The sequence below is a fragment of the Lithobates pipiens genome, unplaced genomic scaffold (assembly GCF_037356315.1).
Source record: "Lithobates pipiens isolate NorthernLeopardFrog02 unplaced genomic scaffold, aLitPip1_a1.2 Scaffold_28, whole genome shotgun sequence".
Lineage (NCBI taxonomy): Eukaryota > Metazoa > Chordata > Amphibia > Anura > Ranidae > Lithobates > Lithobates pipiens.
Genome location: NW_027507789.1, coordinates 80,349,520 through 80,376,363, shown reverse-complemented (window position 1 = coordinate 80,376,363; position 26,844 = coordinate 80,349,520). Strand labels below are relative to the sequence as shown.

At 46.6% G+C, this 26,844-nt stretch overlaps 3 pseudogenes; all 3 read left to right on the top strand.

Moving 5' to 3' along the window:
* Window positions 1-15,910: 15,910 nt before the first annotated feature.
* On the top strand, window positions 15,911-16,030 carry LOC143936607 (5S ribosomal RNA; annotated as a pseudogene).
* A 104-nt stretch (window positions 16,031-16,134) lies between these two features.
* Window positions 16,135-16,263, top strand: LOC143936753 (5S ribosomal RNA; annotated as a pseudogene).
* A 108-nt stretch (window positions 16,264-16,371) lies between these two features.
* Window positions 16,372-16,490, top strand: LOC143937700 (5S ribosomal RNA; annotated as a pseudogene).
* Window positions 16,491-26,844: the final 10,354 nt, after the last annotated feature.

The following is a 26,844-nucleotide window of genomic DNA, read 5'->3' as shown; positions in this document are numbered from 1 at the left end:
CAAAGACGCTATGAATTCGTTGACAACTCAGGGTTCAACTTCTAATGACTTTTTGTCTGCTTTTATTACTATCCTACCTAAGGAGGGGAAGGATCCGCTCAGCTGCTCCAGCTATAGGCCCATCTCCCTCCTGAATATTGACGTCAAACTTATAGCAAAAGTTCTGGCCAACAGGTTGAGACCCCTACTTCATGATCTGATTGGACCCGTTCAGGCCGGATTCATGCCTGGTAGGGAGGCAAGAGATAATGTGACGAAGTCCCTGAATTTGATCCATTTAGCACACCAGCGAAAGATCGAGGGCTTTCTCCTGTCGACTGACACGGAGAAGGCCTTCGATCGAGTAGCTTGGGATTACATGTTAGAGACATGCAAATGCACTGGTTTGGGCCCTGGCATGATGGCATGGATTTCGGCATTGTACCAGAATCCTTCGGCCAGGCTTAAGGTAAATGGGTCACTTTCAGACATAGTGTTTATTAAAAACGGTACTAGACAGGGGTGTCCATTGTCGCCCCTACTTTTTATCATCGCCTTAGAACCATTCATAAGACACACCCTCATGGATTCCTCAATCAAGGGTTTCCAATTAAATGGGAAGGTCTTCAAAGTAGCGGCTTATGCCGACGATCTATTGTTCTTTTTGACAGATCCTCATATTTCTATTCCCTCTCTTTTAAATGAATTCGCTCATTTTGGTTATATATCTAACTTCAAAATAAACTATTCTAAATCGATGGCCATGAATATTTCACTTCCCAATGCCCGGTTGTCAACGGCCCAAGCCAGTAGCCCCTTTAAGTGGACGGCGTCAGCTATTAAATATTTGGGGATCTGGCTGACTCCTAGACTTTCACTGACCTTTGCGCAGAACTCCCCCCCCTCTCCTTAAAAGCATAGCACAGGATCTTCAGAAGTGGGGCTCGGGGTACTTTTCGTGGTTTGGCAGGGCTGCCATCTGTAAAATGGTCATTCTGCCAAAGGTGCTCTACCTGCTACGTACCTTACCTATTAGGATACCTATGAGCTTTTTTAAATCCCTACATTGCCTCCAGATGAACTTTATCTGGGCACACAAGCCACCTCGACTGAAGAAGGCCCTACTGACCAAACCTAAGGACAGGGGAGGCTTGGGCGTCCCTGACTACAAATACTACTACTACGCTACACATGTTGCACGTATTATCGACTGGCATTGCCATTCCCAAATTAAAGATTGGTTTTCCTAGAGGAAGAGGCGAGCACAATCCCCCTCAGGTTTTCACCCTGGATCCCACAAACTAGATACCCCATATCCATGCTTTCTCACCCTACCATTGGTACTTCCCTCAGCATATTTCATGTTCTAGCCAAACAACCCGAATTCTCCACTCCTCTGAGCCCCCTCACCCCTATTCGAAACAACCCTGACTTTCCCCCGGGATTGGGGAACCCCTTCCTCAAACCGCTGAGGCCGAGAAGGCCACTCCTGGCGGTTGACTGTTTCCTCAACAAACTGATGAAAGATTTTTCAGACCTTAAACTAGACTGTGAATTGCCACATATGCCAAGGTGGACATACTTTCAGCTACGAAGCTATTGCAACGACGCTACACGTCGATTACACTTTGCAAGAGACCTAACAGAATTCGAATCAGTGTGCTTAAAGGGGTAACCCACCCCGAAAACCACTGCGCTTTCATATGCCTGGCTATAAACTCTAGGTCCGCTTGAGGACCACAGACTCAGGGAGCGGTGGACTCAGGCTCTGGGAACACCGATTTCAGATGACCAGTGGAACAGGGCTTGCGTTCTCTCACACAAATGTTCTTTGAGCACGAGAATGCAAGAAACGTCCTACAAATTGTTGACTCATCGGTACGCTACTCCAGAGAAGATCCACAAATGGTATCCACACTCGTCCGACAGATGTTGGAGATGTGATAAAGAGGAGGGTACGCTGCTCCACATTTGGTGGCAGTGTGAGCAACTGCAACCATACTGGTCAGGGGTACGGGATTTGATCGTTCAGATCACGGAGACCAGCCTTAGGATAGATGCCGCGTGTTGTCTGCTACATATTTCTAACACCTCCTTCAGGAAATACAAGAACTCACTCTCCAGGCATATGCTAAATGCAGCCAATTCTCTCATTCCACTTTACTGGAAATCGAAAACAATCCCCACCCTGAAGGAATGGTTGATTAAAGTCGCCTTTATATGTGAGATGGAGGATACGGTGGCCCAATCCAATGAACAAGTGGATAGCTATCATAAGACCTGGTCTCCGTGGTTCGTTTTTAGGTACTCCCAGACCTTCAGGGATCAGATGAGTCCAGGAGGAATTTAGGTCCAGAGATCGGAGGTCGGACCTGGATCTGTATCTTGGATGGGATACTTTAGCTTTTTGAAACGTGTCTTAGGCCGCGTACACACGGGCGGACTGTTCGCCCAACTTTGTCCGCTGAACAGTGTTTGGGCGGACAGTCCGCTCGTGTGTGGGCTTTCAGCGGACAGTTTCAGCGGACAGTTTGACGAACAAGGTTTTACGGAATTTCCGAAAAACTGTCCGCTGAAACCTTGTTTCAGCGAACAGTCCGCTCGTGTGTAGGCTTGTTCATCAAACTAAGTTCCGCGCATGCTCAGAAAGGATTTACACGCAAGTTATAATGCAGTGTATAGGACGTCGTATTTTTCGTCCCGTCGTACGTGCCGTTCACGTCATCGCGCACGGTTTCAGCAAACTGTTCGTCCGTCGTGTGTGGCCATGTCCGTCCATGCTAATTTTGAGCGGACTGTTTGCCGAAACTGTTTGACGGACAAAGTTGGGCGAACAGTCCGCGCGTGTGTACGCGGCCTTAGGGGTTGTGTTCTCTTTCATCTCAGTACCACACTGACAGTTCTTGTGCTACTTTCTTGGACCTTTTGGAATAGGCACTCTCTTTACTTTCCTTCTCTTTCTTTACCTATCCCTTTAATTTTGCTTTTTCTATAGACTGCTACTCTTCTCCAATCTGTTTTCTTACCATCTACTGGGAACAAATGGATATACTCAGACTCGGGGTGTTAGACAATGATTTACCCTCCAGGGCCTTGATGGGCCCATAATGGAGGAAACTGGTTCTTAATATATAACACCTCTGTTGCTGTTTGAAAGACAGTGTTGACACGATTCTGGCCTTGTTAAGATCTGTATTGATTTTGTAGTGTCGATTGTTTACCCATGTAATTTGTATCTTAATTTGCAAATAAACTTCTTCTTGAATGGAAAAAAAAAAAAAAATTAGCAGATTAGTAATTTTTTCTTCATAAATTTTGGCCAAAATTTATACTACTGCATATCTTTGGTAAAAATAAGTACAAATTGGTGGATATTATTTGGTCTTTGTGAAAGTTATAGAGTCCACAAGCTATGGTGCCAATATCTGAAAATTGATCACACCTGAAGTACTGACGGCCTATTTGAATTCTTGAGACCCTAACATGCCAGAAAAGTACAAATACCCCCCAAATGGCCCCTTTTTAGAAAGAAGACCTTCCAAGGTATGTAGTAAGAGGCATGATGAGTTTTTTTAAGTTGTCATTTTTTCCCACAATTCTTTGCAAAATCAAGATTTTTTTTACTTTTTTTTCTCACAAAATTGTCATATTATCAGTTTATTTCTCAAACACAGCATATGCATACCACAAATTACACCCCAAAACAGATTCTGCTATTACTCCTGAGTATGGCAATACCACATGTGTGAGACTTTTACACAGTGTGGCCACATACAGAGGCCCAACATGCAGGGAGCGCCATCAGGCGTTCTGGAGCACCCAGGACAATTCTGACATTTCTCTTCTACATGTAAAAATCATCATTTATTTGCTAGAAAATTACATAGAATCCCAAAACATTATATATGTTTTTTTAGCAAACACCCTGGAGAATACAAAGGTGGTCGTTGCAACTTTTTATCTCGCACGGTATTTGCACAGCAATTTTTTAAATGCTTTTTTTTGGAAAAAAAACTGTTTTGTGCTTAAAAAAAAAAAAAAAACACAGTAAAGTTAGCCCAATTTTTGCATAATGTGAAAGATGAAGTTACGCTGAGTAAATAGATACCTAACATGTCACTCTTCAAAATTGCACACGCTCGTGGAATGGCGCCTCTACTTAAAAATCCCCATAGGCGATGATTTAAAAAATGTTTTACTGGTTATATGTTTTGAGTATAACGGCAGGGGTGAAAGCACAGCATCACATTATTAAAGGAAGTAGAGCCCATTATGTTATGGGCGGAAAGAAATTTGTTGGATTTAAAGGCAGTTTACCTTTCGGGCCGTTTGAATCAGCAGGCGGATCGCCCATCACGTTGTTTTCCAGACAGCAACGAGTGGGCAGTGCACCAATCAGAGTTCAGTTGGATCATGAGTCTGCAGAAGCCACCAGAAATAGATCCCTTTGCTTCTCCAATGAATGCGAAGCTGCCGAGATTTCCATCCCATCTGCCTCATCCCCGTGCAGAAACAGTAGATGCCCTCTCGAGTCTGTGGCGATGCGAGACCGCATATGCGTTTCCCGCCAGACCCTTAATCGCAAAGTTTTTAATCAGATTATCGATGGAGCCAGTCAGAGTGATAGCTATTCTGCCGTACTGGCCGAAGAGGCCGTGGTTCCCTTGGGCAGTGAACCTCAGCGTATGCCCCGCCGTTCAAGATCCCAGTGTTCCCGCAGCTTTTCTCACAGGGGAAATTGGTGCACCCAGCTCCTCACAAACTGAATCTACATCTTTGGATATTGAGCGGCAGAATTTCATTAGGATTCTCAGTGGGGGTGATTTCTACTCTCCTGAAGGCTAGGAAACCTTCCACGAACTTTATCTATTCTAAAATATGGAATACATTTAAAACATTTGCAGAAAGTAAGCAGTGGGACCCCACCACTCCGTCCACCTCAGTAGTTTTGGAGTTTCTGCAGAATGGTTTAGATCTGCGGCTCAGTTTAACCAGTAGAGACCCGTGCTATAGCCAAATGACGGCTACAGAGCGGACCCCCTTTGCCGGGACGACGTCTATTGACGTCGTCCCGTGCACGAGCGGCCTGCGCGTCTACGAGACTCGCCTGATCACAGATCCAAGCAAGGGGTCGATCCCGACCCCTTACCACGTGATCAGCTGTCAGCCAATGACAGCTGATCATGTGATACAATGGAGCCGGTAATCGGCTATTTTTCCTCCTCGCGTTGACAGCGCGAGGAGAAAAAAAAGAGCCGATCACCGCGGCCGTGATCGGGACAACAGTCCCGATCACAGCCAGCTTACCAGTACCCACCTGCCCCCTGCCAGTGTCACCTCTGTAATAAAAAAGTGCCCCCCATCAGTGCCACCCAGCAGTGCCCATAGTGCCACCCAGCAGTGCCCACAGTGCCACCCATCAGTGCCCACAATCTGCCTCAACAACGGTGCTGCACCCCAGTGCCACATATCCGTGCCAATCAGTGTCATCTACCAGTGCCCATCAGTGCCGCCCATCAGTGCCCAGCAGTGCCACCTATCAGTGCCACCTATCAGTGCCCATCAGTCCCATATATCAGTGGTACCTATTAGTGCCACCCATCTGTGCCATCATATCTGTGCCCATCAGTGCCGCCTTATCTGTGCCCATCAGTACTGCCTTATCTGTGCCTATCGGTGCCACTTTATCTGTGCCTATCGGTGCCACTTTATCTGTGCCTATTACTGCCGCCTTAACTATGCCTATCAGTGCCCACCAGTGCAGCCTATCAGTGCCCACCAGTGCCGCCTCATCAGTGCACTTCAATTAAGGAGAAAAATGACCTGTTGGCAAAATTTTATAACAAACTATTAAACATGTTTTTTTTTTTTTTTTTGCATCTTTTTTTGGTTTGTTTAGCAAAAAATAAAACTCCCAGCTGTAATTAAATACCACCAAAAGAAAGCTCTATTTGTGGGAAAAAAATGATAAAAATGTAATTTGGGTACTGTGTTGTATGATCGCGCAATTGTCATTCAAAGTGCATCAGCGCTGAAAGCTGAAAATTGGTCTGGGCAGGAGGGGGGTTTAAGTGCCCAGTAAGCAAGTGGTTAAAGTGGTGCTCAGGCAAAAATTACACTTTTTAAATAAAAATATCCCTATAATACACAAGCTTAATGTATTCAGTAAAGTTGGTCTGTAAACTAAGGTCCGTTTTGTTAGGTTATTACAGCATTTTGAAAGTTTATAAACTAGCAGCAGACTGTGGCCATCTTAAGTGTGGGCATCTGAAGCCAGACCGTATTTCTTCCTGGATTTCAGCCTTGCAGATCTCGCACATGCTCAATGCTGCACAAGCAGTGTAATAAGTTTCAGGTCAGGTTTCCATGGCAACGGCAGTGTTAGAGGAAGTTGCCACCCATATCTATGCAAACCCCTCCTCTCTCCAGGAACCAGTAAATATACTGCATCTACAAGGAATATTATTCAAGAAACACACACACACTATATATATATCGTGTTCTGTACATATATACACACACATATCTACACTCAGCTGATACTTTTTTCTGTACAGCTTTTCATTTAAAAAGAAAAAAATAATAATTAAAAAAATAATAATCACAGCAACACAATTCATTTATGCATCTAGACGTATTGAAGACAACTTTATGAAGTTCAAACTGTGCATATTAATTTTGAAAAATTGTGCTTGTGTTTTGGTGTTAGGCCCCTTTCACACGGGATGGATCAGTAATGATCCGCCCCGTGATGATCCGCTTGCTCAGCGGGGATCGCTCTGTTGTCCCCGCTGAGCCGGAGGATAACAGGGTGGTCCCAGTACACTGTGCATGGACCGCCCTGTCAGCTCTCCGCTCTCCTCTATGGGGGATCGTCTGTCCGTGTTCATCCGATCCGCTCTGCAGACGGATAGAAAAATAGGACTTTCCTCCGTCTGCAGAATTGGACAATTGCGAAGGCGGACGATATCGGGTGTTTGCGGATGTTCATCCACCGACACTCGCTATCCCATAGGAATGCATGCATGTCCGTACTTCATCCGCAAACGGATGGATGAAATACGCACATAATGTCCGCATGTGTGAATGGGGCCTTAGATGGGATGGTGGGAGTATTTAAAAAAAAAACTACTTATTTACAACTATTTGCACAAACAACTTTCTCTATGTTACATAGATAATCGGGTTAAAAATAAGAAAATATTCCCCCAGCACATCGATCCCCCTCCCCGTAAAATCGCATCGCCCCAGCACATTGCATCACAACGCCCCCAGCACATCGAATCGCATCTCCCCCAACACTTCTCATCGCATCACCCAAAGCACATTGCATCACCCCCGACACATCAAATCGCATCAGAACATCGAATCGCGTCGCCCCCAACAGATCGCATCAAATTGCATCACCCAAGCACATCGCATTGAATCGCCCCAGCACATTGAATCGCATCTCTCCCAGAACATCAAATCGCAACACCCAAGCACATCGCATCTCCCCCAGAACATCGAATCGCATCACCCCCAGCACATTGCATCACCCCCAACACTTCGAATTGCATCAGCACATCGAATCGCATCGCCCCAGCACATCTCATCGCCCCAGCAAATCGAATCGCATCTCCCCCATCACATTGCATCTCCCCGAGCACATTGCATCACCCCCAGCGCATCGAAATGCCCAAAGCACATTGCATCACCTACAACACATCGAATCACATCAGCACATCGAATCGCTTCGTCCCACCATATCGCATTGAAATGCATCGCCCAAGCACATCGCATCGCCTCAGCACATCGAATCGCATCTCCCCCAGCACATCGCATCGCCCAAAGCACATTGCATCACCCCAACACATCAAATCTCATCAGTACATCGAATCGTGCCGCCCCCAACACATCGCATCGAATCACATCACCCAAGCACATCGCATTGAATCGCCCCAGCACATCAAATTGCATCTCCCCAGAACATCGAATCACATCACCCCAGCACATTATATCACCCCCAACACTTCGAATTGCATCATCGAATCGCATCGCCCCAGCAAATCGAAACGCATCTCCCCCAGCACATTGCATCTCCCAGCACATCTAATCGCCCCAGCACATCAAATCGCCCAAAGCACATTGCATCACCCCCAAAACATCGAATCACATCAGCACATCAAATCGCTTTGCCCCACCACATAGCATCAAAACGCATTGCCCAAGCACATCGCATCGCCCCAGCACATCAAATCGCATCACCCATCGCATCGAATCGCATCACCCAAGCACATCGCATTGAATCGCCCCAGCACATCGAATCGTATCTCCCCCAGAACATCGAATCGCATCACCCCAGCACATTGCATCACCCCCAACACTTCGAATTGCATCAGCACATCAAATCGCATAGCCCCAGCACATCTCATCGCCCCCAGCACATCACATCTCCCCAGCAAATCTAATTGCCCCACCACATCGCATCGAAACGCATCACCCAAGCACATCGCATCGCCCCAGCACATCGAATCGCAGCTCCCCAGAACATCGAATCGCATAACCCCCAGCACATTGCATCACCCCAGCACATCGAATCGCTCCCAGCACATCACATTGGCCCCAGCACAACGAATCGCATCTCCCCAGCACATCGCATCGCCCAAAGCACATTGCATCACCCCCAAAACATCGAATCGCATCAGCACATCGAATCGCTTCGCCCCAACACATCGAATCCCTTTGCCCAATCGCATTGCATCTCCCCAGAACATCGACTCTCCCCAAAACACATTGCATCACCCGCAACACATCAAATCGCATCGCCCACAGCACATCACATCGAATCACATCGCCCCAGCACATCGCATCGCCCCCAGCATATCACATCACATTGCCCCGAGCACATAGAATCGCATCTCCCCCAGCACATAGAATCGCATCTCCCCCAGCACATCGAATTGCAACTCCCCCAGCACATTGAATCACCCCCAGCACAACGCATCCCCCAAAGCACATTGCATCGCCCAAAGCACATTGCATCAGCCCCAACACATCGAATCGCATCAGCACATCGAATCGCTTCACCCCAACACCTCGAATCCCATCGCCCAAATGCAGAACATCGAATCGTCCCCAGCACATCACATCGCCCCCAGCACATGACATCACATCGAATTGCATCTCCCCCCAGCACATCAAATCGCATCTCCCCAGCACATCGAATCACATCTCCCCAGCACATCGAATCACCCCCAGCACATCGCATCTCCCAAAGTACATTGCATCACCCGCAACACATCGAATCGCATCTCCCCCAGCACATCAAATCGAATCGCATCGCCCCAGCACATCACATTGCTCCCAGCACATAGAATCGCATCTCCCCCAGCACATCGAATCACATCACCCCCAGCACATCGAATTGCATCTCCCCCAGCACATCGAATCACATCTCCCCAGCACATCAAATCACCCCCAGCACATCGCAACGCCCAAAGCACATTGCATCACATCCAACACATCGAATTGCATCAGCACATCGAATCGCTTTACCCCAACACCTAGAATCCCATCGCCCAATCGCATCACATCTCCCCAGAACATCGAATCGCCCCCAGCACATCACATCGCATCGCCCCAGCACATCGCAGCACATCGCATCACATCAAATCGCATCAGCACATCGAATCGCTTCGCCCCAACACATCGAATCCCATCGCTCAATCACATATCCCCAGAACATCGAATCGCCCCAAAGCCCATTGCATCACCCACAACACCTTACATCAGAGTCCCACTTTATAGCAGAGTATCGCCCCCTTGCATCAGAGTGTGGCAGAGTGCCCCCTTCCACATACACTATATTGTCAAAAGTATTGGGACACCTGCCTTTACACACGAACACACACAAACTTTAATGGAATATCAGTCTTCGTCTATAGGGTTCAATAATTAGTTGCCACACTCTTTGCAGTTATAACAGCTTCAACTATTCTGGGAAGGCTGTCTACAAGGTTTAGGAGTGTGTCTATGGGAATATTTGACCATTCTTCCAATAGTACATTTGTGAGGTCAGGCACTGATGTTGGACGAGAAAGGCCCATCTCGCAGCCTTCACTCTATTTCACCCCAAAGGTATTCTATTGGGTTGAGGTCAGGACTCTGCATTCCAGTCACGTTCCTCCACCCCAAACACGCTCATCCATGTCTTTATGGATCTTGCTTTGTGCACTGGTCCAAATCACTTGGTGGAGGGGGATTATGGTGTGGTGTTGTTTTTCAGGGGTTGGGCTTGGCCCCTAAATTCCAGTGAAGGCAACACTTAAGGTGTCAGCATACCAAGAAATGTTGGACAATTTCATGCTCTCAACTTTGTGGGAAGTTTGAGGAAGGCCCCTTTCTGTTCCAACATGACTGTGCACCAGTGTACAAAGCATAATCCATAAAAGACATGAATGAGCGAGTTTGGGGTGGAGGAGCTTTACTGGGCTGGACAGATTCTTGACCTCAACCCAATAGAACACCTTTGGGATGAATTAGAGCAGAGAATCCCGAGCCAAGCCTACTCGTCCACATCAGTGCCTGACATCACAAATGCTCTTCCTGGAAGAATGGTCAAACATTCCCAAAGACACACACCTAAACCTTGTGGTCAGCCTGCACAGAAGAATTGAAGCTGTTGTAGCTGCAAAAGGGTGGGCCAACTCAATAGTGAATCCTCATTGAGCACCAAGGGGAGACGTGCTGCCCATCATTGACCACCAAGGGGAGACGGGCTGCCCATCATTGACCACCAAAGGGAGACATGCTGCCCATCATTGACCACCAAGGGGAGACATGCTGCCCATCATTGACCACCAAGGGGAGACATGCTGCCCATTGACCACCAATGGGATTAACGTGCCCTGGAGTTGAAGGCTAAATGCATCTTTAAAGAAAAATAAATGTATAAAATTAAGAAAAAATGTGTACCCTTCACTTACTTTAGACGATGATTTAATTTTTTTTTACTGGTTATATGTTTTGAGTTACAGAGGAGGTCTAGGGCTAGAATTATTGCTCTCGCTCTAACGTTCGCAGCGATACCTCACATGTGTGGTTTGAACACCGTTTTCATATGTGGGCGGGACTTATGTATGCGTTCGTTTCTGCATGCGAGCACATGGGGACAGGGGCGCTTTAAAAAAAAAAACATTTATTGTTCATTTTACTTTATTTATTTTAGTTTGACTTTTTTTCCCCAAAAATAAATTTTTTGATCACTTTTATTCCTATTACAAGGAATGTAAACATCCCTTGTAATAAGAATATGGCATGACAGGTCCTCTTTACAGTGAGATATGGGGTCAATAAGACCCCGCATCTCACCTCTAAGCTGGGAAGCCTGAAAAAAAAAAAAGATTCTGGCTTTGATCGTATTGGCGAGTCGGTAGAAGCACCGGAGGGCGGCGGGAGGGGGGGTGTCTATGGGTATCACCGACTATGGCTGGGTATGGCTGGGTATCTCCGAGTATGGCTGGGTATCTCCGAGTATGGCTGGGTATCTCCGAGTATGGCTGGGTATCTCCGAGTATGGCTGGGTATCTCCGAGTATGGCTGGGTATCTCTGAGTATGACTGGGTATCTCCAAGTATGACTGGGTATCTCCAAGTATGACTGGGTATCTCAGAGTATGACTGGATATCTCAGAGTATCAATGTGCTTTGGGCATCTCCAGGGATGTGTTCTGATCTTCTTTGTCCGTTATACTGCGGCAACTGACACACTTTTTTCTCTTTTATAGGGTCTCCTCTTTGTGGCAACCGTTACTAAGCCTCTGGACCAATCAAAGATAAGTACTCTAACAACATTTAACTGTAAATTAATTAATTAATTCCCTTCTACCAGCGCCCCATACATAGTGGGCGGGGACAATTCTTGCCCCTCCCACTATTATTAATACTCCCATAGACACACTCCTAAACCTTGTAGACAGCCTTCCCAGAATAGTTGAAGCTGTTATAACTGCAAAGAGTGTGCCAACTAAATATTGAACCCTATGGACGAAGACTGATATTCCATTATCGTTCGTGTGTTCGTGTGTAAAGGCAGGTGTCCCAATACTTTTGACAATATAGTGTATGTGTAAGGGGGCACTCTGCCACACTCTGATGCAAGGGGGCGATACTCTGCTATAAAGTGGGACTCTGATGTAAGGTGTTGTGGGTGATGCAATGGGCTTTGGGGCGATTCGATGTTCTAGGGAGATGCGATTGGGCGATGGGATTCGATGTGTTGGGGCGAAGCGATTCGATGTGCTGATGCGATTCGATGTGCTGCAATGTGCTTGGGGCGATGTGATGTGCTGGGGGCGATTTGATGTTCTGGGGATATGTGATGCGATTGGGCGATGGGATTCTAGGTGTTGGGGTGAAGCGATTCGATGTGCTGATGCAATTCGATGTGTTGGGGGTGATGCAATGTGCTTTGGGCGATGCAATGTGCTGGGGGTGATTCAATGTGCTGGGGAGATGTGATTCGATGTGCTGGGGGAGATGCAATTCGATGTGCTGGGGGTGATGCGATTCGATGTGCTGGTGGAGATGCGATTCTATGTGCTGGGAGCAATGTGATGCGATGTGCTGGGGGCGATGCGATGTGCTGGGGCGATGCGATTCGATGTGATGTGCTGGGGTGATGCGATTCGATGTGTTGCGGGTGATGCAATGTACTTTGGGAGATGCGATGCGCTGGGGGTGATTCAATGTGCTGGGGAGATGTGATTCGATGTGCTGGGGGAGATGCGATTCGATGTGCTGGGGGAGATGCAATTCGATGTGATGCCATGTGCTGGGGGGCGATGCGATGTGCTGGGGTGATGCGATTCAATGTGATGTGCTGGGGGCGATTCGATGTTCTGGGGAGATGTGATGCGATTAGGCGATGGGATTCGAGGTGTTGGGATGAAGCGATTCGATGTGCTGATGCGATTCGATGTGTTGGGGGTGATGCAATGTGCTTTGGGCGATGCAATGTGCTTTGGGGGATGCGTTGTGCTGGGGGTGATTCAATGTGCTGGGGGAGTTGCGATTCGATGTGCTGGGGGAGATGCGATTCTATGTGCTGGGGGAGATGCGATTCTACGTGCTGGGGGCAATGTGATTTGATATGCTGGGGGCAATGCGATGTGCTGGGGCGATGTGATTCGATGTGATGTGCTGTGGGCGATGCGATTTGATGTGTTGCGGGTGATGCAATGTGCTTTGGGGAGAGTCGATGTTCTGGGGAGATGCGATGCGATTGGGCGATGGGATTCGATGTGTTTTGGAGCGAAGCGATTCGATGTGCTGATGCGATTCGATGTTTTGGGGGTGATGCAATGTGCTTTGGGCGATGCGATGTGCTGGGGAGATGCGATTCGATGTGCTGGGGCCAATGTGATGTGCTGGGGGCGATTCGATGTGCTGGGGTGATGCAATGTGCTGGGGGTTATGCAATTTGATGTTCTAGGGAGATGCGTTTCGATGTGCTGGGGCGATGCGATGTGCTTGGGTGATGCGTTTCGATGCAATGTGGTGGGGCAAAGCGATTTGATGTGCTGATGTGATTCGATGTGTTGGGGGTGATGCAATGTGCTTTGGGCGATTTGATGCGCTGGGGCGATTCGATGTGCTGGGGGAGATGCAATGTGCTGGGGGAGATGCGATTCGATTTGCTGGGGAGATGTGATGTGCTGGGGGCGATTCGATGTGCTGGGGCTATGCGATTCGATGTGCTGATGCAATTTGAAGTGTTGGGGGTGATGCAATGTGCTGGGGTGATGCGATTCGATGTTCTGGGGGAGATCCGATTTGATGTGCTGGGGCGATTCAATGTGATGTGCTTGGGTGATGCGATTCGATGCGATAGGTGATGCGATTTGATGTGCTGGGGCGATGCGATGTGCTTGGGCAATTCGTTTTGATGCTATGTGGTGGGGCAAAGCGATTTGATGTGCTGATGTGATTCGATGTTTTGGGGGTGATGCAATATGCTTTGGGCGATTTGATGTGCTGGGGCGATTAGATGTGCTGGGAGATGCAACGTGCTGGGGGAGATGCGATTCGATTTGCTGGGGCGATGCGATTCGATGTGATGATGCAATTCGAAGTGTTGGGGGTGATGCAATGTGCTGGGGTGATGTGATTCGATGTTCTGGGGGAGATGCGGATCGATGTGCTGGGGCGATTCAATGCGATGTGCTTGGGTGATGTGATTCGATGCGATGTGTTGGGGGCGGCGCGATTCGATGTTCTGATGCGATTTGATGTGTTGGGGTGATGCAATGTGCTTTGGGCGATGCGATGTGCTGGGGGCGATTCAATGTGCATTCTAAGGAAAGAGCAAGATCCAAAAGGCATCAGTCAGCTAGCCCTCCCAGGCAGGTAAAGATGGTAAAGAGGGAATGTAGGGAGAGATGTGCACTAGAGGTCGACCGATATGGGTTTTTCTCTGGCCGATGCCGATATTTAGAAATCATGGCGGCCGATAGCCGATATATGATGCCGATTTTTTTGGGCCGATATGTTAGGCCGATTTTATTTTATTTTATTTATTTTTTTCCTTTTTTATTTATTATTATTATTTTTTTAATCCCCCTTGATCTAACACACCTTTCCCATTGGGGCGTTTTTCAGGCGCTTTTGGGCTAAAAATAGCGCCTGTAAAGTGCCTGCAAAATGGCTCCCCTGCAGTCTGTGTGAAAGACAGAGTGCTTTCACACTGAGGCGATGCGCTGGCAGGATCTTAAAAAAAGTCCTGCAAGCAGCACGTTTGGAGTGGTGTATACCGCTCCTCCACCACTCCTGCCCATTGATATGAATGGGCACCACTGCCGAAGCGCATGCAATGCGATTTGGCAGCAGTGCTTCATGGGCGCATTTAACCTCTTCCTTGGCCGCTAGCTGGGTTATATGTGCCCCACTAGCAGCCAAATAGCACCGCTAAAATGATGGTAAAGAGCCGCTAAAACTTGCGTTTTAACATCAACGCTCCAGTCTGAAAGCAGCCTTCATAAGTGATACAGAAAATTTCTTACATTTAAACATTTATTAAACAAAACAAACCTCCAATCAGTTTACTTGTATGTATGATTTAGATTAAAAAAAAAAAAAAAAAACCTATGTATTAAATAAAAACAGGTAGTCAAAACTTTTGGCCGAAAAAAAAAATGGGTTAACTTTACTGTTTTTATTTTATTTTTAAATAGTGTATTTTTTTCCCAAAAAAATGCATTTGAAAGACCTCTGTGCAAATGCCGTGTGACATAAAATATTGCAACAACCGCTATTTTATTCCCTAGGATCTCTGCTAAAAAATATATATAATTTTTGGGGGGTCTAAGTGATTTTCTGGCAGAAAATACAGGATTTTTACTTGTAAGCAACAAGTGTCAGAAAAGATTTAGTCTTTAAATGGTTAAACTGGGAACTTCTACACACAGAGATGACTTCATTCATTGAAGTGTAAACATTGTATCATTTAGTTCTTTTCTTGGCAGTCTGCCCAGAGAGGAGGAAAGTGTTGCTATGACGACTCAGGCAACTCACACTGTCTTCTATACAGAAGTCATTTCAAAGTCCCGCTGTAGTTATAAATCGTTTTTTTATCAGCAAAATCGGCCGATGCCGATTATTTAAAAAACAGCAAATATCGGCCGATATATCGGCCGGCCGATATATCGGTCGACCTCTAATGTGCACCCCCGATGACAGATAAACTGACAGCAACTGATGACAGCATCAGAAACCTGTTTCGCTAAACCTTTAAATTCTAATGTACTTTCATCAGCTAAAACATCTACAAATTCCATATTACTTTTCTACTCACCAAATATAAAACTCGTCAGTTTTCCCGCTGTCCACCGTCTTTCAAGACTTCTGTATATCTGAAATTCTCCGGTCTTTCACAATCAATCGATCAAATTTTCTTCTAGGTTCAATATCACCCTGAATGCGCACGATCTCGTCTGATCTCGGATGCTAAGCAGGGTCGGGCCTGCTTAGTGCCTGGATGGGAGACCTCCTGGGAATACCAGGTGCCGTAGGCTTTTTTTAAATATGTTGTTAGTGTAGATGACCTGTTTTATTTTTCTGCTTGTTTGCCAACCTTTGCCAACGTTTGTCAAGAGGGTTGAGAGTGGCCAGCAAGATCGCCTATGGCTACATCACCCTGAATGCTCCCGATCTTATCTTATCTCGTCTGATCTCGAATGCTAAGCAGTGTCGGCCCTGGTTAGTACCTGGATGGAAGACCGCTTGGGAATACCAGGTGCCGTAGGCTTTTTTTTTATATGTTGTTGGTGTCGACAACCTGTTATATTTTTCTACTGATTTGCAGAAGTGACCATCTTGGCGTTTGTCAAGAGGGTTGAGAGTGGCCAGCAAGGTCGCCTACAGCCACATCACCCTGAATGCTCTTGATCTTGTCTGATCTCGGATGCAAAGCAGGGTCGGGCTTGGTTAGTACCTGGATGGGAGACCGCCTGGGAATAACAGGTGCCATAGGCTTTTTTGTAATATGTTGTTTGTGTAGACGACCAGATTTTATTTTTCTGCTTGTTTGCTGAGGTGATCATCTTGACGTTTGTCAAGAGGGTTGAAAGTGCACAAAAGTGATCAGATTTTTTTTTTTTTTAAAGGGACAATGCAAAAAAAGAAAAAAAAAGAATTTATTTTTTTAAAGCACCCCCCTCCCATCTTCGCATGCTTGCGCAGCAAAGAAAACGCTTACGTAAGTCACACCTCATATATAAATGGTGTTCAAATCACACACAAGGTATTGCCACAAACTAGATCTCCTCTGTAACTCTAACCTGGTAACCGTTACATTATTTTTAAAAGCGCTGTCTATGGAGATTTATTAAGTTCCTTAGTTTGTCGTCATTCCAGTAATGTTCACAAGCATGACATTGACATTAAGTATCTATTTACTTGGCATAACATCATCTTTTACATTATAGAAAAAAATTGGGCTAACTTTATGGGGTTTTTTTTTCATAAAAGTGTATTTTTCCCCCCAAAAATGTGTTTGAAAGAGCACTGCGCAAATATCATGAGACAAAAAAAAATGATTTCAACGATCACCAATTTATTCGCTAGGGTCTATGCTAAAATATATATATATATATATATATATATATATATATATACAGTAGGTGCCGCCATTTTCCTATAGGAGCGAGAGAGCGGCGATAATGTCTCGGGGGCATACCAGGCCCTTAGGTCCGGTAGGAATTTTAAGGGGAATCCCCTACGCCAAAAAAAGGCGTGGGGTCCCCCTCAAAATCCATACCAGACCCCTATCCGAGCACGCAGCCCGGCCGGTCAGGAAAGGGGGTGGGGACGAACGAGCGCCCCCCCCCCCTCCTGAGCCATACCAGGCTCAACATGGGGGGTGCCTTGGGGAAGGGGGGCGGCGCGGCCCCCCCACCCCAAAGCACCTTGTCCCCATGTTGATGAGGACAAGGGCCTCTTCCCGACAACCCTGACCATTGGTTGTCGGGGTCTGCAGGCGGGGGGCTTATCGGAATCTGGGAGCCCCCTTTAATAAGGGGGCCGCCGGATAGCGTCCCCCCACCCTATGTGAATGAGTATGGGGTGCAATGTACTTTTAAGATCAGCCTAACTTCCTTATCCTTTGGATTACAAATTATAAAGGACCATCATAGCTAGCAGAAGAAAAGAAGATTAAAGAATGTTTACTATTAACAAGATCTTGCAACTAGCTATTAAAGTAGGGGGAGCTCCCTTGTGGTTTCACCTTGTAAAATTGTTGTTTTGCATTCATTGTTCTGTCATTTTACGTTAGGATGACAGTACAATTATTGTAACCACCTGTTTATCATAATTACAGTAAAGTATATTTATGGTTAAGTACTTCAATTGTGTGGAGTATTGTTTTCTCTCAGCAGGTGGAGCCATCGGGTGTCCTGGTAATAATACAGGTATATTATATTGTATTGTGGCGTTACCTCTCACCATTTCATTACACATTCATATTGCACCACAGCTGTGTCAAGGGGACTGAGTCAAGTCAAGGGGGGTTCATTAGCAAAGTGCAGGTGCAAATAAAACCAGCAGCTCCATCAGGGGTTAGTGCTACATGGTAATGGGGGAAAAAAAAATCAAGCCGTTATTGTTCAACCCACTGGTTGAGCACAAAGAAACATTCTGATGTATGGACTGAGCTTACATGAAAGAAGAACTTAATTAAAACCAGCAACAGTTGAGACAATGAACACCTTGGTCAGGTCTATGTACAGTATATCTATGCATATTGTATAGAGTACAGGGATTAAGAGCAAGCAATAAACAAAACAGAGTACAGCAGTAAGGATACCTGCCACATTCACAACAGGGTTCTCCTTTACATCCATGTCTCTAAAGTCCCACCCAGTAGTGCACCTCACCCCTATATATTGTGGACCTATACCAGTCCTTAAGGATTAGCAGACTGTACCTCACTCAACCCAATATACTGTAGTACGCTATACCTTACCAGTCCTTAGAAGGACCTTTGTGCAAATAGTAGGTTGTGATTAGCAGACTGTACCTCAGTCCCTATACTCATAAAGGACTGCTGCAGAATAGGGCAGTAGTCAGCAGTAGTGCACCTCAATCCTATATATTGTGGACCTATACCAGTCCTTAAGGATTAGCAGACTGTACCTCACTCAACCCTATATACTGTAGTACGCTATACCTTACCAGTCCTTAGAAGGACCTTTGTGCAGTGAATCTGGGATCGATAACTACAAGCATTCTTTTTTTATATGTGAAATTCTGACAATTCAGGACTCTTGAGACAATGGAGGCGAGGGAAGGTCAGGGTAGGCAAAGAAGAGGGTGCAGGAGATGATCACCAGCACCGTAATATAGAGCACTGACACCTGCACCGTGATAGAGCGATCTGACACCAGCACCGTGACATAACACATGTATGAGGTGAATCTGGGATCGACAACTACAAGCATTCTTTTTTTATATGTGAAATTCTGACAATTCAGGACTCTAGAGACAATGGAGTCGAGGGAAGGTCAGGGTAGGCAAAGAAGAGGTGCAGGAGATGATCACCAGCACCAGCACCGTGATATGGAGCACTGACACCTGCACCGTGATAGAGTGCACTGACACCAGCACTGAGATAGAGAGCACTAACAGCAGCATTGATACCAGCAACTTGCTGCTGGGCCCCAAAAATATGACACCGCTCAACCTCTTCAAACAGGAGGGTACGGGCATATAGTACGGTGTGCTTTTTAGGTTGTGATTAGCAGACTGTACCTCACTGAACCCTACATACTGTAGTACACTATACCTTACCAGTCCTTATAAGGACCTTTGTGGAACTAGTAGGTTGTGATTAGCAGACTGTACCTCAGTCCCTATACTGATAAAAGGACTGCTGTAGAATTGGGCAGCAGTCAGCAGTAGTGCACCTCAACCCTATATATTGTGGACCTATACCAGTCCTTAAGGATTAGCAGACTGTACCTCACTCAACCCTATATACTGTAGTACGCTATACCTTACCAGTCCTTAGAAGGACCTTTGTGCAAATAGTAGGTTGTGATTAGCAGACTGTACCTCAGTCCCTATACTCATAAAGGACTGCTGCAGAATAGGGCAGCAGTCAGCAGTAGTGCACCTCAACCTTATATATTGTGGACCTATACCAGTCCTTAAGGATTAGCAGACTGTACCTCACTCAACCCTATATACTGTAGTATGCTATACCTTACCAGTTCTTAGAAGGACCTTTGTGGAACTAGTAGGTTGTGATTAGCAGACTGTACCTCTGTCCCTATACTCATAAAGGACTGCTACAGAATAGGGCAGCAGTCAGCAGTAGTGCACCTCTACCAGTCCTTAAGGATTAGCAGACTGTACCTCACTCAACCCTATATACTGTAGTACGCTATACCTTACCAGTCCTTAGAAGGACCTTTGTGCAAATACTAGGTTGTGATTAGCAGACTGTACCTCCGTCCCTATACTCTTAAAGGACTGCTGCAGAATAGGGCAGCAGTCAGCAGTAGTGCACCTCAACCCTATATATTGTGGACCTATACCAGTCCTTAAGGATTAGCAGACTGTACCTCACTCAACCCTATATACTGTAGTACGCTATACCTTACCAGTGCTTAGAAGGACCTTTGTGGAACTAGTAGGTTGTGATTAGTAGACTGTACCTCAGTCCCTATACTCATAAAGGACTGCTGAAGAATAGGGCAGCAGTCAGCAGTAGTGCACCTCAACCCTATATATTGTGAACCTATACCAGTCCTTAAGGATTAGCAGACTGTACCTCACTCAACCCTATATACTGTATTACGCTATACCTTACCAGTCCTTCGAAGGACCTTTGTGCAAATAGTAGGTTGTGATTAGCAGACTGTACCTCAGTGCCTATACTCATAAAGGACTACTGCAGCAGAAGGGCAGCAGTCAAGTATAATATTCTTTCTATATTTGGAAGAAAGAATATTATACGTGTATAAGCCTATTACCATACCAGTCCTGAAAAGATCCTTTGTGGACCTAATAGTAACAGCTACTGATTAAACTGACTGTTCCTCACTGCCACACACAGCTTCCTGCCTGTCCCTATTTAAACTGACAAAACACAGGCTCCTGCAACAATAACTTGAATAGCACTCAAAACTATATCCTTTACTACTTTACCATAACAGTCCTGAAAAGGACTTTTGTGGACCTAATAGTAACAGCTAATGATTAAACTGACTGTCCCTGCTGCACACAGCGTCCTGTCCCTCTCTCAGCCCTGACAAAAGACAATCTGCAGCAACAATGACTTGAATAGCAGTGCCTCAAACCTATATCCGTGCCACCCATTCGTGCCATCTTATCTGTGCTCATCTTTGCCCATCAGTGCCTCCTTATCTGTGCCCATCAGTACTGCCTTATCTGTGCCTATTAGTGCCGCCTTAACTATGCCTATCAGTGCCCACCAGTGCAGCCTATCAGTGCCCACCAGTGCCGCCTCATCAGTGCACTTCAATGAAGGAGAAAAATTACCTGTTTGCAAAATTTTATAACAAACTATTAAACATGATTTTTATTTATTTTTTGCATCTTTTTTTGTTTGTTTAGCAAAAAATAAAACTCCCAGCTGTAATTAAATACCACCAAAAGAAAGCTCTATTTGTGGGAAAAAAATGATAAAAATTTCATTTGGGTACGGTGTTGTATGACCGCGCAATTGTCATTCAAAGTGCATCAGCGCTGAAAGCTGAAAATTGGTCTGGGCAGGAGGGGGGTTTAAGTGCCCAGTAAGCAAGTGGTTAAAGTGGTGCTCCGGCCAAAATTACATTTTTTAAATAAAAATACCCCTATAATACACAAGCTTAATGTATTCAGTAAAGTTTAATGGTTAATACAGCATTTTGAAAGTTTATAAACTAGCAGCAGACTGTGGCCATCTTAAGTGTGGGCATCTGAAGCCAGACTGTATTTCTTCCTGGATTTCAGCCTTGCAGATCTCGCACATGCTCAATGCTGCACAAGCAGTGTAATAAGTTTCAGGTCAGGTTTCCATGGCAACGGCAGTGTTAGAGGAAGTTGCCACCCATATCTATGCAAACCCCTCCTCCCTCCAGGAACCAGTAAATATACTGCATGTACAAGGAATATTATTCAAGAAACACACACACACACACACACTATATATATATCGTGTTCTGTACATATATACACACACATATCTACACTCAGCTGATACTTTTTTCTGTACAGCTTTTCATTTAAAAATAAAAAAAAAATAATAAAAAAAATAATAATCTCAGCAACACAATTCATTTATGCATCTAGACGTATTGAAGACGACTTTATGAAGTTCAAACTGTGCATATTAATTTTTAAAAATTGTGCTTGTGTTTTGGTGTTAGGCCACTTTCACATGGGATGGATCAGTAATGATCCGCCCCGTGATGATCCGCTTGCTCAGCGGGGATCGCTCTGTTGTCCCTGCTGAGCCAGAGGATAACAGGGCGGTCCCAGCACACTGTGCATGGACCGCCCTGTCAGCTCTCCGCTCTCCTCTATGGGGGATCGTCTGTCCGTGTTCATCCGATCCGCTCTGCAGACGGATAGAAAAATAGGATTTTCCTCCGTCTGCAGAATCGGACAATTGCGGAGGCGGACGATATCGGGTGTTTGCGGATGTTCATCCACCGACACCCGCTATCCCATAGGAATGCATGTATGTCCGTACTTCATCCGCAAACGGATGGATGAAATACGCACATAATGTCCGCATGTGTGAATGGGGCCTTAGATGGGATGGTGGGAGTATTTAAAAAAACTGCTTATTTACAACTATTTGCACAAACAACTTTCTCTATGTTACATAGATAATCGGGTTAAAAATAAGAAAATATTCCCCCAGCACATCGCATCGCCCCCCTCCCGGTAAAATCGCATCACCCCAGCACATTGCATCACAACGCCCCCAGCACATCGAATCGCATCTCCCCCAACACTTCTCATCGCATCACCCAAAGCACATTGCATCACCCCCGACACATCAAATCACATCAGAACATCGAATCGCCTGAGATCACCTGGCAGTGCAAGGGAAATGGGACGTCCCTGTGGCGGGGGTAGTCTCCAACGTCTTAGAGCTGCGAGCAGTGTACTTAGCTCTGCTGAGTCTAAAAGAACATCTACGGCACAAACAAGTGCTATTGCGGCTAGACAACAGAGCAGCAGTTTCATATATATAACGGCAGGGGTGAACGCACACGTCACATTATTAAAGGAAGTAGAGCCCATTATGTTTAGGGGCAGAAAGAAATTTGTTGGATTTAAAGGCAGTTTACCTTCCGGGCCGTTTGAATCAGCAGGCGGATCGCCTATCACGTTGTTTTCCAGACAGCAACGAGTGGGCAGTGCACCCATCAGAGTTCAGTTGGATCATGAGTCTGCAGAAGCCACCAGAAATAGATCTCTTTGCTTCTCCAATGAATGCGAAGCTGCCGAGATTTCCATCCCATCTGCCTCATCCCCGTGCAGAAGCAGTAGATGCCCTCTCGAGTCCGTGGCGATGCGAGACCGCGTATGCGTTTCCCCCCAGACCCTTGATCGCAAAGTTTTTAATCAGATTATCGATGGAGCCAGTCAGAGTGATAGCTATTCTGCCGTACTGGCCGAAGAGGCCGTGGTTCCCTTGGGCAGTGAACCTCAGCGTGTTGTATGACCGCGCAATTGTCATTCAAAGTGCATCAGCGCTGAAAGCTGAAAATTGGTCTGGGCAGGAGGGGGGTTTAAGTGCCCAGTAAGCAAGTGGTTAAAGTGGTGCTCCGGCCAAAACTACACTTTTTAAATAAAAACACCCCTATAATACACAAGCTTAATGTATTCAGTAAAGTTGGTCTGTAAACGAAGGTCCGTTTTGTTAGGTTAATACAGCATTTTGAAAGTTTATAAACTAGCAGCAGACTGTGGCCATCTTAAGTGTGGGCATCTGAAGCCAGACCGTATTTCTTCCTGGATTTCAGCCTTGCAGATCTCGCACATGCTCAATGCTGCACAAGCAGTGTAATAAGTTTCAGGTCAGGTTTCCATGGCAACGGCAGTGTTAGAGGAAGTTGCCACCCATATCTATGCAAACCCCTCCTCCCTCCAGGAAGCAGTAAATATACTGCATGTACAAAGGAATATTATTCAAGAAACACACACTATATATACATCGTGTTCTGTACATATATACACAAACATATCTACACTCAGTTGATACTTTTTTCTGTACAGCTTTTCATTTAAAAAGAAAAAAAAATAATTAAAAAAATAATAATATCAGCAACACAATTCATTTATGCATCTAGACGTATTGAAGATGACTTTATGACGTTCAAACTGTGCATATTAATTTTGAAAAATGGTGCTTGTGTTTTGGTGTTAGGCCCCTTTCACACGGGATGGATCAGTTATGATCCACCCCGTGATGATCCGCTTGCTCTGCGGGGATCGCTCTGTTGTCCCCGCTGAGCCGGAGGATAACAGGGCGGTCCCAGCACACTGTGCAGGGACCGCCCTGTCAGCTCTGCGCTCTCCTCTACGGGGGATCAGATGAGCACGGACCGTCTGTCCGTGTTCATCCGATCCGCTCTGCAGACGGATAGAAAAATAGGATTTTCCTCCGTCTGCAGAATCGGACAATTGCGGAGGCGGACGATATCGGGTGTTTGCGGATGTTCATCCGCCGACACCCGCTATCCCATAGGAATGCATGTATGTCCGTACTTCATCCCCAAACGGATGGATGAAATACGCACATAATGTCCGCATGTGTGAATGGGGCCTTAGATGGGATGGTGGGAGTATTTAAAAAAAAACTGCTTATTTACAACTATTTGCACAAACAACTTTCTCTATGTTACATAGATAATCGGGTTAAAAATAAGAAAATATTCCCCCAGCACATCGCATCGCCCCCCTCCCCGTAAAATCGCATCGCCCCAGCACATTGCATCACAACGCCCCCAGCACATCGAATCGCATCTCCCCCAACACTTCTCATCGCATCGCCCAAAGCACATTGCATCACCCCCGACACATCAAATCGCATCAGAACATTGAATTGCGTCGCCCCCAACAGATCGCATCAAATCGCATCACCCAAGCACATCGCATTGAATCGCCCCAGCACATTGAATCGCATCTCTCCCAGAACATCAAATTGCAACACCCAAGCGCATCGCATCTCCCCCAGAACATCGAATCGCATCACCCCCAGCACATTGCATCACCCCCAACACTTCGAATTGCATCAGCACATCGAATCGCATTGCCCCAGCACATCTCATCGCCCCAGCAAATCGATTCGCATCTCCCCCATCACATTGCATCTGCCCCAGCACATTGCATCACCCCCAGCGCATCGAAATGCCCAAAGCACATTGCATCACCTACAACACATCGAATCGCATCAGCACATCGAATCGATTCGCCCCACCATATCGCATAGAAATGCATAGCCCAAGCACATCGCATCGCCTCAGCACATCGAATCGCATCTCCCCAGAACATCGCATCGCCCAAAGCACATTGCATCACCCCAACACATCAAATCGCACCAGAACATCGAATCGCGCCGCCCCCAACACATCGCATCAAATCACATCACCCAAGCACATCGCATTGAATCGCCCCAGCACATCAAATTGCATCTCCCCAGAACATCGAATCACATCACCCCAGCACATTGTATCACCCCCAACACTTCGAATTGCATCATCACATCGAATCGCATTGCCCCAGCAAATCGAAACGCATCTCCCCCAACACATTGCATCTCCCAGCACATCGAATCGCCCCAGCACATCGAATCGCCCAAAGCACATTGCATTACCCCCAAAACATCGAATCACATCAGCACATCAAATCGGTTTGCCCCACCACATAGCATCAAAACGAATTGCCCAAGCACATCGCATCGCCCCAGCACATCAAATCGCATCACCCATCGCATCGAATCGCATCACCCAAGCACATCGCATTGAATCACCCCAGCACATCGAATCGCATCTCCCCCAGAACATCGAATCGCATCACCCCAGCACATTGCATCACCCCCAACACTTCGAATTGCATCAGCACATCGAATCGCATAGCCCCAGCACATCTCATCTCCCCAGCAAATCGAATCGCATCTCCCCCAGCACATTGCATCTCCCCCAGCACATCGAATCGCCCCAGCACATCAATTCGGCCAAAGCACATTGCATCACCCCCAACACATCGAATCACATCAGCACATCGAATCGCTTTGCCCCACCACATCGCATCGAAACGCATCACCCCAGCACATCGCATTGCCCCAGCACATCGAATCGCATCTCCCCAGAACATCGAAACGCATAACCCCCAGCACATCGCATCTCCCCAAAACACATTGCATCACCCGCAACACATCAAATCGCATCGCCCCCACAGCACATCACATTGAATCACATCGCCCCAGCACATCGCATCGCCCCCAGCATATCACATCACATTGCCCCCAGCACATCGAATCGTAACTCCCCCAGCACATTGAATCACCCCCAGCACAACGCATCGCCCAAAGCACATTGCATCGCCCAAAGCACATTGCATCACCCCCAACACATCGAATCGCATCAGCACATCGAATCGCTTCACCCCAACACCTCGTATCCCATCGCCCAAACGCAGAACATCGAATTGCGCCCAGCACATTACATCGAATCGCATCACCCCAGCACATCGCATCGCCCCCAGCACATGGCATCACATCGAATTGCATCTCCCCAGCACATCGAATCGCATCTCCCCAGCACATCGAATCACCCCCAGCGCATCGCATCTCCCAAAGTACATTGCATCACCCGCAACACATCGAATCGCATCGCCCCCAGCACATCAAATCGATTCGCATCGCCCCAGCACATCACACTGCTCCCAGCACATAGAATCGCATCTCCCCCAGCACATCGAATCGCATCACCCCCAGCACATCGAATTGCATCTCCCCCAGCACATCGAATCACATCTCCCCAGCACATTGAATCACCCCCAGCAAATCGCAACGCCCAAAGCACATTGCATCACCCCCAACACATCGAATTGCATCAGCACATCGAATCGCTTCACCCCAACACCTAGAATCCCATCGCCCAATCGCATCACATATCCCCAGAACATCGAATCGCCCCCAGCACATCACATCGCATCGCCCCAGCACATCGCAGCACATCGCATCACATCGAATCGCATCAGCACATCGAATCGCTTCGCCCCAACACATCGAATCCCATCGCCCAATCACATCTCCCCAGAACATCGAATCGCCCCAAAGCCCATTGCATCACCCACAACACCT